This window comes from Schistocerca americana, chromosome 3 (genome assembly GCF_021461395.2).
Source record: "Schistocerca americana isolate TAMUIC-IGC-003095 chromosome 3, iqSchAmer2.1, whole genome shotgun sequence".
Lineage (NCBI taxonomy): Eukaryota > Metazoa > Arthropoda > Insecta > Orthoptera > Acrididae > Schistocerca > Schistocerca americana.
In genome coordinates, this window is record NC_060121.1 from 874,123,682 (window position 1) to 874,134,772 (window position 11,091).

At 48.6% G+C, this 11,091-nt stretch overlaps 1 non-coding gene across 1 annotated transcript; it reads right to left on the reverse strand.

The window, feature by feature from the left end:
- Nucleotides 1-7,270: 7,270 nt before the first annotated feature.
- Trnat-ugu lies at nucleotides 7,271-7,345 on the reverse strand. Its single transcript has one exon. It is a non-coding gene; the product is annotated as a tRNA-Thr (tRNA).
- Between the last annotated feature and the right edge of the window lie 3,746 nt (nucleotides 7,346-11,091).

Consider the following 11,091-nt stretch of genomic DNA (forward strand, 5'->3'; position numbering starts at 1 on the left):
CACTCGTCTGAATTTAATTACATGAACATTATTGAGGATATCTGGGATGCCTTGGAACGTGGTGTTCAGAAAAGATCTCCACCCCCTCTTACTCTTACTGATTTATGGACAGACCCGCAGGATTCATGGTGTCAGTTCCCTCCAGCACTACTTCTGACAGTAGTTGAGTTCATGCAACGTCGTGTTGCGGCACTTCTACGCGCTTGCGGGGGGCCTACGCGATATTACCCAGGTGTACCAGCTCTTCAGTGTATATCGCAGTAATAGACGCTACAGGAGAGGCGTTAAGTCTCACGGAGAGATATACTGATGGAATTCCGAGAGCACGCGTTGCGAGAAGTTCTTCCCGCATACGTTTCGCGAAATGACACGGACAACAAAATACGAGAAATCAGAGCCGAGACTGACAGTGGTTCCCCCCGAGCACCATTCGCGATTGGGGCAAGCATAGAGGGAGAAAATTATAGTGTCACCACAAGTACCCTCCGCCATACATCGTAACCTGTTTGGCTTGCGGATTATGTAAGTAGATGTACAGGAGTTGGACGAAGCTACGGAAACACGGCGAGAAATTCATGCTTCAACATGAATGCAGATGCACGCCAGGCGTACAGGTTGCTCTGTCATATTTGACCACGCACAGCATCTCTGCAATGGCCTCAATACGCTGGAAGTGTCAGATGCGGTCAGAACCGTGTTCTGTGCACTTGAGAGCGCATTACGTCTAAGTGAATTCGAATCTGGGCAAACTGTTGGTGCTCGTATGGTGGGTGTTCCCGTAACCGAGGGAGCACAAGCCTTTCGTGATTCAAGAGGTTCCATATCGAAGATTTATACAGCATACAGCAAAATCCGTAAAACATCATCCAGCTACGTCACAACGCGGACGAAAGAGTGTGCGTGGAATGATCGTGACAGATGTTTACTGAAGGCGACTGCGACGATAAAATAACAGGTTCAAACATGGCTCTGAGCACTATGGGAATTGACATCTGAGGTCATCAGTCCCCTAGAACTTAGAACTACTTAAACCTAACTAACCTAAGGACATCACACACATCCATGCCCGAGGCAGGATTCGAACCTGCGACCGTAGCAGCAGCGCGGTTCCGGACTGAAGATAAATAAGAGGACAACAGCTTCATAAGTCAGTGCAGAACTGAATGACGTGATCTTGAACACTTTCAGCACCAAAAGAACACGGCTGGAGCTCCAGAAGCAGAGAACTGCAGGGTGGGCTGGAAAGTCAAAAACACTCATCAGTGTTGCAGATGCTCGTGGCAGAAGAACGTGATAAGGCAGTAAATCGAGGACTACGGAGCAACGGAACAAAGTCGATGGTGAGGTGAGTCTCGCTGCATACTGTTTGCGTCACAGGAGTGAAACACGGCGGGGATTCGGTGCTAATCTGGGGAGCTATCTCGTGATGTTCCGTGCATATCATGGTTACTCTGCAACGTCGCATAACTGCCAAATATTACGTGACCATTCTCACTGATCAAGTCCATCCCATGCTATGAAGTCAGTCTGGAATGACGATGCAGTGTGCCAGATGACAGGGTCGCTGTTCACACAGCGCGCATAATCCAGGGCATGTTTTGTGAGGGTGAACTTTCGCATCTCCCCTGACGACCACAACCATCAGATCTCAATATTATCGAGCCTTTGTGGATAACTTTGGAGAGAAGGGTGCGTGATCGCTATCCGACTCCATCGTCATTACCCTAACGTACCACTATTTTCCGGGAAGAATGGAATAAGATTTCCTTCTCAAATATACGGGGCCTGTATTTCTGCATTCCAAGATGACTCGAGAAGCTCTCGAATGCCAGTGGGTTGCCTACGCCATATTAGGAGCGGTAACGTGTAGCGTTTTAGGTGTTTCCACATGTTCGTCCAGCCCCAGCAGGTGCGGCTGAGGACAGGTGGGTAGTTTTGCAGAGAGAGAGACTGATGGACAGCCGGCGGTGGCGGCGCCCCGGCGGGCACGCGTGCCGCACTGCCACAATGGCGGCGGCGCTTAAATTAGGCGCTGCCCGCCGCCACGACGTCACGGCTGCTGCTGCTGCGGCCGCCCTCGCGATGACGGCGGCAACGAGCGCCCCCACCCCAGCCCGCAGCCGTCACAACAGATAAATCCGCCGGGGCGCCCACGCCACGAACCGTCACCTCCGGCCGCTTCTAGGCGGCACAAACCACTCGTTCGGCGCGTCCCGTGTCCACGGCCTCACCTATTCTCACCGGCGTTTCTTTTTATCCTCTGAAAGTAGCAAGGCTAAAAAAGTTCATGCCCAAAAGCAGCTGCTTCTATTGTCGAGGATACTCCGCCCCATTCGCTTCCCTATCCTTTCCCAAAGATAAGTTCTGTTCCGCCCGCTATGACGTCGTCGTCAGATCCGCCCTTCTTTCCTACTCTGACCCTTCAATTTAAGACGAACTCCAATGTACCGGCGCAGTCAGGCGACCTTTCGCCGCCGTATCTGTCTGCCCCAGCGCCCCCCCCCCCCCCCCCCCCAAATCTCACCTACAGTTAACATCTTCTGCTGGACAGCAAGCAACCACCACAGTCCAGGAGACACAAGCCACCTTGCAAGCGCCATTCATTGTGTATTGGTATTGTTCCGTTAGAACACACTACCTCGTTGCCTACACCCGTAAATGACGCATTACGAAATTAAATGTACGTAGTGCAGTTGTATGTTCGTTATATCTAACCAGAGCACGACACAGGTCACATCGGTCGCTCGCCTTTCGTGGTACATTCGCTGCACACACTCGTCGTCCGCACTGTAACAGCTCGTAAGTGAGAGTTAACTACGAGGGGCGTTCAGTAAGTACTGCAAGAATTTTTTTCTGAACGCAGGTTGGCTTTATTCAGGATTCCAATACACCATACTATTCTGCACTCTTTTAGCTGCAAAACCGTATTTTGCAACATATTTCTGCTGAATGCGACGGCCTTACGCCACCTTACTAGTAAGGCCTGTATGCCCGCACGATACTACTCTAATGGCCGGCGTCGGAGCCAACGTGTCGTTGCATCAATAATAACCTCCGTCGTTTGTTAATTTATTTGGTATAAATCTCTCAATTGCAGCCGATACTATTTCTTTGAATTCAAGCCACATCTGGTCTATACTTACATCGTTAATTTGGAAGGAGTGGAGATTGTCTCTCAGGAAGCGTCAGGTGCATTTTTATCTGCTTTTTTGAATGGGTATATTTTTCGTTTATTTTTGGAGGATTTGGGGGTTACAATATTCACTCTCGCTACGACAGTCCTGTGTTCACTAATCCCTGTATCCGTTTTGATGGTCGTTATTAACTCACGATTATTTGTTGCTAAGAAGTCAAGTGTGGTTTCACAACCGTTTACTATTCGCGTGGACTCATGAACCAACTGTTCGAAATAATTTTCAGAGAATGCGTTTAGCACAATTTCGGATGATGTTTTATGTGTACCTTCGGAATTAAACATGCATTTTCGCCAAGATGTCGAGGGTAAATTAAAGTCGCCACCAACTATAATTGTGTGAGTCGGTTACGTGTTTGAAATCAAATTCAAGTTTTATTTGAACCTTTCAGCAATTGTATCATCTGAGCTGGGAGATCGGTAAAAGGATCCAATTATTATTTTATTCCCGTTGGTAACAATGACCTCTGCCTATACTAACTCACAAGAACTATCTACTTCAATTTCGCGACAAGATAAACCATTTCTAACAGCAACAAACACGCCACCGCCAACTGTGTTTACCCTATTCCTTCGGAACACCGTTAGGTTCATCGTAAAAATTTCAGCTGCACTTATCTCCGGCTTTAGCCAGTTTTCGTGCCTATAACGATTTGAGTGTCAGTGCTTTCTATTAGCGCTTGGAGCTCTGGTACTTTCCCAACACAACTACGACAATTTATGACTGTTATACAAATGGTTCCTGAATTTAAGTTCTTCCTGTGTTCAACCTGGACCCTTTGTGACTGTAGGCCTTTTTGTGTTTTCCCGAGACCCTCTAACCTAAAAAATCCGCGAAGTCACACAGCCCCTGCTACCCATGCAGCCGCCTCCTGCCTGTAGTGGAGTGCTGACCTATACAGCGGAACCCGAAACACAACCACCCTATGGCGCAAGTCGAGGAATCTACAGCGTAGACGGTCGCAGAACCGTCCGGGCTTCTGATTCGGCCTCTCCACTCGCCTCTGTACTACAGGTCCGCAATCGGTCCTGTCGACTATGCTGCAAATGGTCGGCTCTGCTTTCATCTCGCAAGAAAGACTGGCAGCCTTTACCACTACAGTTAGCCGCTCGAAACCGTAGGGAAGCTCTTCCGATCCAAAGTTACACAAGTAACGGGTAAAGCGAACTCTAGATTGCGGATTATTGGTAGAATCCTTAAGCGATGCAGTCCTTCAACAAAGGAAATAGCTTACAATACGTTAGTTCGTCCAGTCTTAGAGTATTGTTCATCTGTATGGGACCCTTACCAGTTGGGTCTCATTCAAGAGAAGGTCCAAAGAAGAGCGGCAAGATTCGTGACTGGTATATTTAGCCATCGCGAGAGCGCTACAAATCTCATAGAAAGTTTGAAGTGGGACACACTTGATGATAGACGACGCGCTAAACAGAAGGGGCTGCTCACTAAATTCCGAAATCCAATCTTCACCGAGGATGTAGAGGATATATTATTACCACCAACTTTCAAATCGCGTAATGATCATCATTCAAAGAAAAGGGAAATAAGAGCTCGTACTGAGGCGTTCAGACAGTCGTTTTCTCCTCGCGCGATCCGCGAGTGGAACAGAGGGGGGCAAATATCACTTTGGCGCCAATTGTGCCCTCCGCCACACACCGCTTGGTGGCTAGCGGAGTATATATGTAGATGTAGAAGTGACACACATCACTGGTACGTGCAGTTGGATGCACCCTGTACTCTTCATAGCATCCGGAAGGACCCGTTCCATGGCTGGAATGACTCCACCCGGTATGCAGACGTGCACATTGGTTTTCTTGCCCTTCTTGGCAGCCATGTCCCTAAGAGACCCCATAACGCGCCTAACGTTGGAGCTGCCAGTTCTGTAAATACGTTCGCTAGTATGTTTCTGTCAATGTCCATCACAGCAGCAGTGATGCAGTCCTTGTAGCGTTCTCGGCACTGGAGGTACATAAACTTCGTCCTTAAGCGAACAGGAAGAAATGACACGGTGCGAGACGTCGCGACTTTGGGTGGACATCTCAACAGTGGAACATCACCCGGCCCGGGTCGTGTCCAGCTGGACGTGCTGCAGTTGTAGTTGTTGTCACAACTGAATGCTGACCGCTCGACTCCTATCATACACAGGACGGTGCTGCACCTCACTGGAGCGCAACTTCCACGCCTTTCACGACCGAGAACTGCCACATCGCTGCGCCCCCCCCCCCCCTCCTGATCGCCAGATCTCGCACTGTGTCGTTTTTTCCTGGGGGTTATGCGACGCAGAAAGTTTATGCACCCCCCCCCCCCCTCCCCCCGGGGCCGAGAACGCTGCAAGAACCGCAGGAATGCATCACCGCTGCTGCGATGGACATTGACAAAAACATGCTAGTCAACGTATGGACGGAACTGCATGTGTGTCAGATGACGGATGGCAAAGACTTCGAACATTTGTCGAATGTGACACCGGTCTTTGTATGTCGTATGCCTGTAAATAACCAAAGCTTTCATAGCCAGTGAGTCACTCACTTAAGGTAAACCTGTATTCGCGAACGGAAAAGGGGCAGGGGAACTACTGGTGGTAACAGGGCTACGCTGTCTTACACACCGTAGCTCGGCGCGCATGTGGATGGCAGAGCCCGGTGACAGGATATGAACTTCTATTCTCCTCCAACAGCAGCGCTCGGTCAGACAGTGAGCACAGCATTTAACGCACGAGTCTGGAGCAGCATCTGATAGGGCGCCATCGATTAGAGTCAAAAGGACTTTGCGTGGTCCATCCACGTAACTTAACTATTACACTGGAACGGCGCAGCTACTTGTAGCGTATATCCGGTGAGGCAGCGATGTCCAGTGATTGAGAGAGACTCCAGCTGCCGGGAGCGAGTAGGATAGGAAGGCGGGGGGCTGGGTGAGGACGGCAAAGCGCGGGATGAGGAGACACGCGCGCCTTCTATTAGCGGCCGGGTCGGACCGCCGGTGTCGCCATACGGCGGGTCGTTCCTCTTTCCTGGAAGCGCGTGGCGCCGTGCCCGCGATGCAGGGAGAGGCGACGCGAAGGGAAGCGAGCGACCACTCATCTCGCAACACACGGCACTTAACGATTCCCCGTCCCACTCCATTCGCATGTCGAGCGAAAGACATGCGTGCACCTTCATTCGTAGCCTGCGAGCCACTGTGCAATGCACGGCAGACGCTACGTGCCACTGTACCAGTTATTAATGCTTTTTCCCGTTCCATTCACGGGTGGAGCGCGAGAAGAATGACACTCTTAACACGTCGGTGGGCAATCTAATTAACCTGATATCGTCGTCACGAGCGCCACGGCAGCAATACATAGGTGGCTGCAGTATATTCCCAGATCGTCATTTAAAGAAGTTCTTTCTAACTTTGTAAGTGGACTTTCTCCGGATATTCATTTCTTTCAGTATCACTCTGACGGGCTCCAAAGGATCAAACAAATCTGTGACAATTCGTGCTGCCTTTCTCTGTATATGTTCAATACTCCCTTTCAATCCTATTTGGTACTGGCCCCGCACAGTTTAGCAATATTCTAGGATGGATCGCACGAGTCATTTGTAAGCAATTTCCTTTCTAGTCTGACTGCATTTCCCTAGTATTCTACCAATAACCCGAAGTCTGCTACCTGCCTTATCCACGACTCAGGGCTCGTTCCACCTCATGCCCCTAATCAGTGTTACAAAAAATGGTTCAAATGGCTCTGAGCACTATGGGACTAAACTTCTGAGGTCATCAGTCCCCTAGAACTTAGAGCTACTTAAACCTAACTAACCTAAGGACAACACACACACACATCCATGCCCGAGGAAGGATTCGAACCTGCAACCTAGCGGTCGCGCGGTTCCAGACTGTAGCGCCTAGAGCCGCTTGGTCACCCCGGCCGGCTATGCGTTTACAAATTCCAGCTTTGACTCGCCAGTATTACTATACGAATATTATGTCCGAAAGAATAGATACAATTGATGATCCTGCAGCTCTCGAAGAATGAAATTACAATGAAATCCAGAACATTATCTGCTTACAGGCGTTGATAAATATAAAAGAGGAAAGTTGAAAATCTGTGTCCCGAGCGGGACTCGAACCCGGGATCTCCTGCTTACATGGCAGACGCTCTATCCGACTGAGCCACCGAGAACACACGAGGATAGTGCGACTGCAGGGATTTATCTCTGGCACGCTCCCCGTAAGGCTCACATTTCCAATTTACTGTCCACACACTACATTTGTAGCGCCCCTGCCCACTATTCTCATTACTCGCGGCAGTCATCTACCGATTCCCGTAAGAGTTTGAGCAATGTGAGTGCATCCGCACCGGTCATGTCCGAAAGAACAGATACCATTGGTGATCTTGCAGCTCTCGAAGAATGCTCAGATGCGCGCACTGCTACCTGCGAAACCACTTACGTGCATATGAATATACCATATACTGAGCTGCTCAGTTGCTATCACGCCTTCGAATTTAACGATTGATTCACGATATACAGAGGTTTATGGCGCTATACAAGTTCGTTTATTTGGATAAATGCGTATGGGGCCTGAAGATGGCACAATGAAATGCCGAAACTGATAGCCTTCACAGTAAAATGGTATCTTAAAGTACACTGCTGTTGGTGAATTTTATTGACATTGTCAATTATGTAACCAGCGGATGTCCCCTGGCCATGATGGACCAACAGTAACAACCCATGAATGTTCGCCAGCAGTCTGTTTTTGAACGGACGCTAGGTGGTGCGCGTGGCCACTTGCGCAACACTGTAGGCAAAGAGGTCCTGAGGCGCCGTGTCAGCGGTCAGACGCACACTGTACGATGCGCTGTGCTACCAAACAGGAACGCGGAACCTCCGACATGGCGTTGGCCGACTATTCGAGAACACTTCTACGAGATACAACGTAGCTGCGAGTCCGTCACTGATGTACAGACACTCACTCACAGTCACAGGCCTTTAAATAGAGGGTGCTTCACGTACGACGCAATCGTTGCGCAGGAACCAACAGACGGTCTGGGGCAGGGGGAGGACAACGATACGGACCGTTCCTCTGACTGTGACAGGTGGCCTTTCGAAGCAGTAGTCCGGAAACAGTGTTGAGCCTTTTGCAGTGCAGAGTGGTGCGTGGTCGGCAGCATCTGATCACAGCACAGTATACGAACTCAAATCTTGCAGAGTAACGGCAGTGCGCCGACTGACCTATTCAGATACTGCTCCTCGACGTCCGGGCTGCGGCTGGCTGTTGCACTCTGTGCGTAATGGAGGCGTAGAGCTCCACTGTTTTTCTGAGGACGCGTGGCTGCATTTAGTGGGGAATGTCAATTTGCATAATAATTGATGTTCAAGTCGTTAATTTCCTCACCATGGCCCTCTGCACGATGTGGAAATAGTAGAGTACTGTGCACTTAGTGTGACACGAATAACTGGATTGATTTTTTTGCACCAAACCATTACTTCTGACACGTACATGTTGTACCGCGAAGTAATCTACTCGGCGTGAGCGAAGAAAAATTCGGACACCTTCCTTGGCGAGGCAAGAAGCAGAGGAAAGCGGGTCAAGGCGTAATAGCTTGGATGGAATTTCGACAAGGGAAGACCTCTGATACCGCCAGTACTACAGGTGCACCACGAGCTCACACCGTAGACGAGGCGGGCAGCCCCAGCGCCGAACTACGGACGCGGCAAAGAGACGGAACCACTACGACTGGGATGACCGGAATTCTCCTGTCCACGCCGCAGCGATGCTGTGAGGTGGAACACGGTAACCACTGTGGTGACATGGGGCAGTGTCGTATAAATACTGCTCAAATTTCAATGAGGCTATGTTAATCTGCCAGCCTGTATCGTTAGGCGAGTTAATCGGCCACCAGTATTGGTACGAGGTGAGGTGAAACTGTTGTTCAGCCGAACCTTAGCGGGGGTTCCGCGGCAGATCCGCCACGGTGACCAGTACGAGCGAGTCCAGATACAAAGGCGAGCAGCGTCGCCAGAAATGAGTGAATCCCAAGACGGAATCTGGACGGCTGTTGCTCGCACGGCCTTCGTGCAGGAAACGCACCGAAAATAGCGAAGCGTCAGACGAGCTGAAAGATGGCTCCTTACAGATCTTTGAGAATCCGCAATAATTTATACTCAAGTATAAAATGAAATGTGAATTAAGTTATGAGCTCAAAAAAAAAATAAAAATAAAAAAGGGGGAGAGAGAGAGAGAGAGAGAGAGAGAGAGAGAGAGAGAGAGAGAGAGAGAGAGAGAGGCGCATCCAATGGCAGAACAATATTTTCAATAGTAACTTTATTTAAATGTTGATCGCAAGTGCTAGTAAAAAAACTCTGCTAGTTGAAAAGTCGTCAATTGCATGCGTTAGTGGACACCACAAGTGAAAAGAGAACCAAAGATCCTTCTCTCAAGAAAGCATAAATAATTGTTTTAATAATTTTTAATATCAATTCCTTGTCGGCGTCAGTACAGCTGCGTAAGAATACTAGCTTATATATTTATGAGTAAACCTTTATTTGTAGTTACTGTGAATGGTCTGAGAGAGCAAATATTGATAACATTTCTTTACTTATATATTCTATAATGTATTAGTTTAGACCGCGAAGTCATCAAGTTGAGTTAAATCATGTCTATAGAATTTAGTAATGATATATTTTTGCTAGGAACAGCCCTCAGCCAATGGAAAACCAGACAGTAGTTGAACAGTACGGGAGACAAGTGGGGACTGGAACTTTTGTTGTGAAGAGCTCAAGGGAGCGATTCTGTTCGTTTTCGAAGAAGATGGACCAGCCTGTAATAACGTGTGATATTGGTTCGTGTCGGTAATAGACTCGGGCGCTGAGTGACTGCTACAATACTACAGCTTTTGAAGCGACTTCATACTTCTAAAGGTCTGAAAGTGCTGCAGATTAGCACTGTCAGTTATTTCCGCTTGTATTACGGAACTGAGGATGGACGGAGTTTCTGCTAGTCTGTAGATCATTTTGAAGTCTGAACTATTTCGAGCTGGTGAATCTTTTGTGTATTGTGATCACTTAGTTTTCGTGAGTCTTTGACTACTATTTAGTTTGGGGATTTTGCAGCCGCTCTCGCAACGCACTCAACGTAGCTTTACTGCATTTGGTAATGGTATTTTCTGTCTGAATTTTAACTGACTATCGTAGGGCCACTTCCCGTTTATTTGAGATGTCCTTTCTTGAATAAACATTATTCAACCCAATTCTCTGTCGTCTACATAAATTACAGGCGTCAGAATAGAATCGTTGTTATTAAATTATTCATTTAACTTTTATTTCTGGAGATTTTTATTACTGCGCAATTCTAGTCATGCATACACTATTTGACTGCAGGATCACGTTTATACGTTATTATTTGCTAAGCTGCGGGGCATGAAAGCAGACGTGCGCGGATGGATCGTATGACTAAATCGAGCTATGTTTCTAAATAGAACCGTGGACAGCCCAAGTACCTAAAGTGCGAGTAACCGCAGCTAAATAACCGGGTGGTTTGCTCGTGTGCGATGCTGTTTCCGAAGAGCAGCTACTCTTGCAGTAACCGTCAGGTACGGTCGCAAGCTGACTAGCCTGGAAAAGGGACCTACGTAGGTCTAACAGCTGCTCCTCTAGCTGTCTGGACGCTTCTACCCAACAGCAAGCCCCACGGTCGGGACTCGACACTGTGGGCCGCAGCGCCGCCACCCGTGCCGGGTCCGCCGGGACACACAGTCAAGAGCTCTGCAGTTGTTTGTTGCAAGGCAATACTAGAATACACACCTCCTACTCGTTTACGAGAGTATTAGGATTTCTGATTCTGTCTGCAGCACAGAAGTGGACTAGTGGAACGCAAAAACTGGACTGGAAACCACAGAACTTTACTAGTACCTGATGTGCTGTGAGTG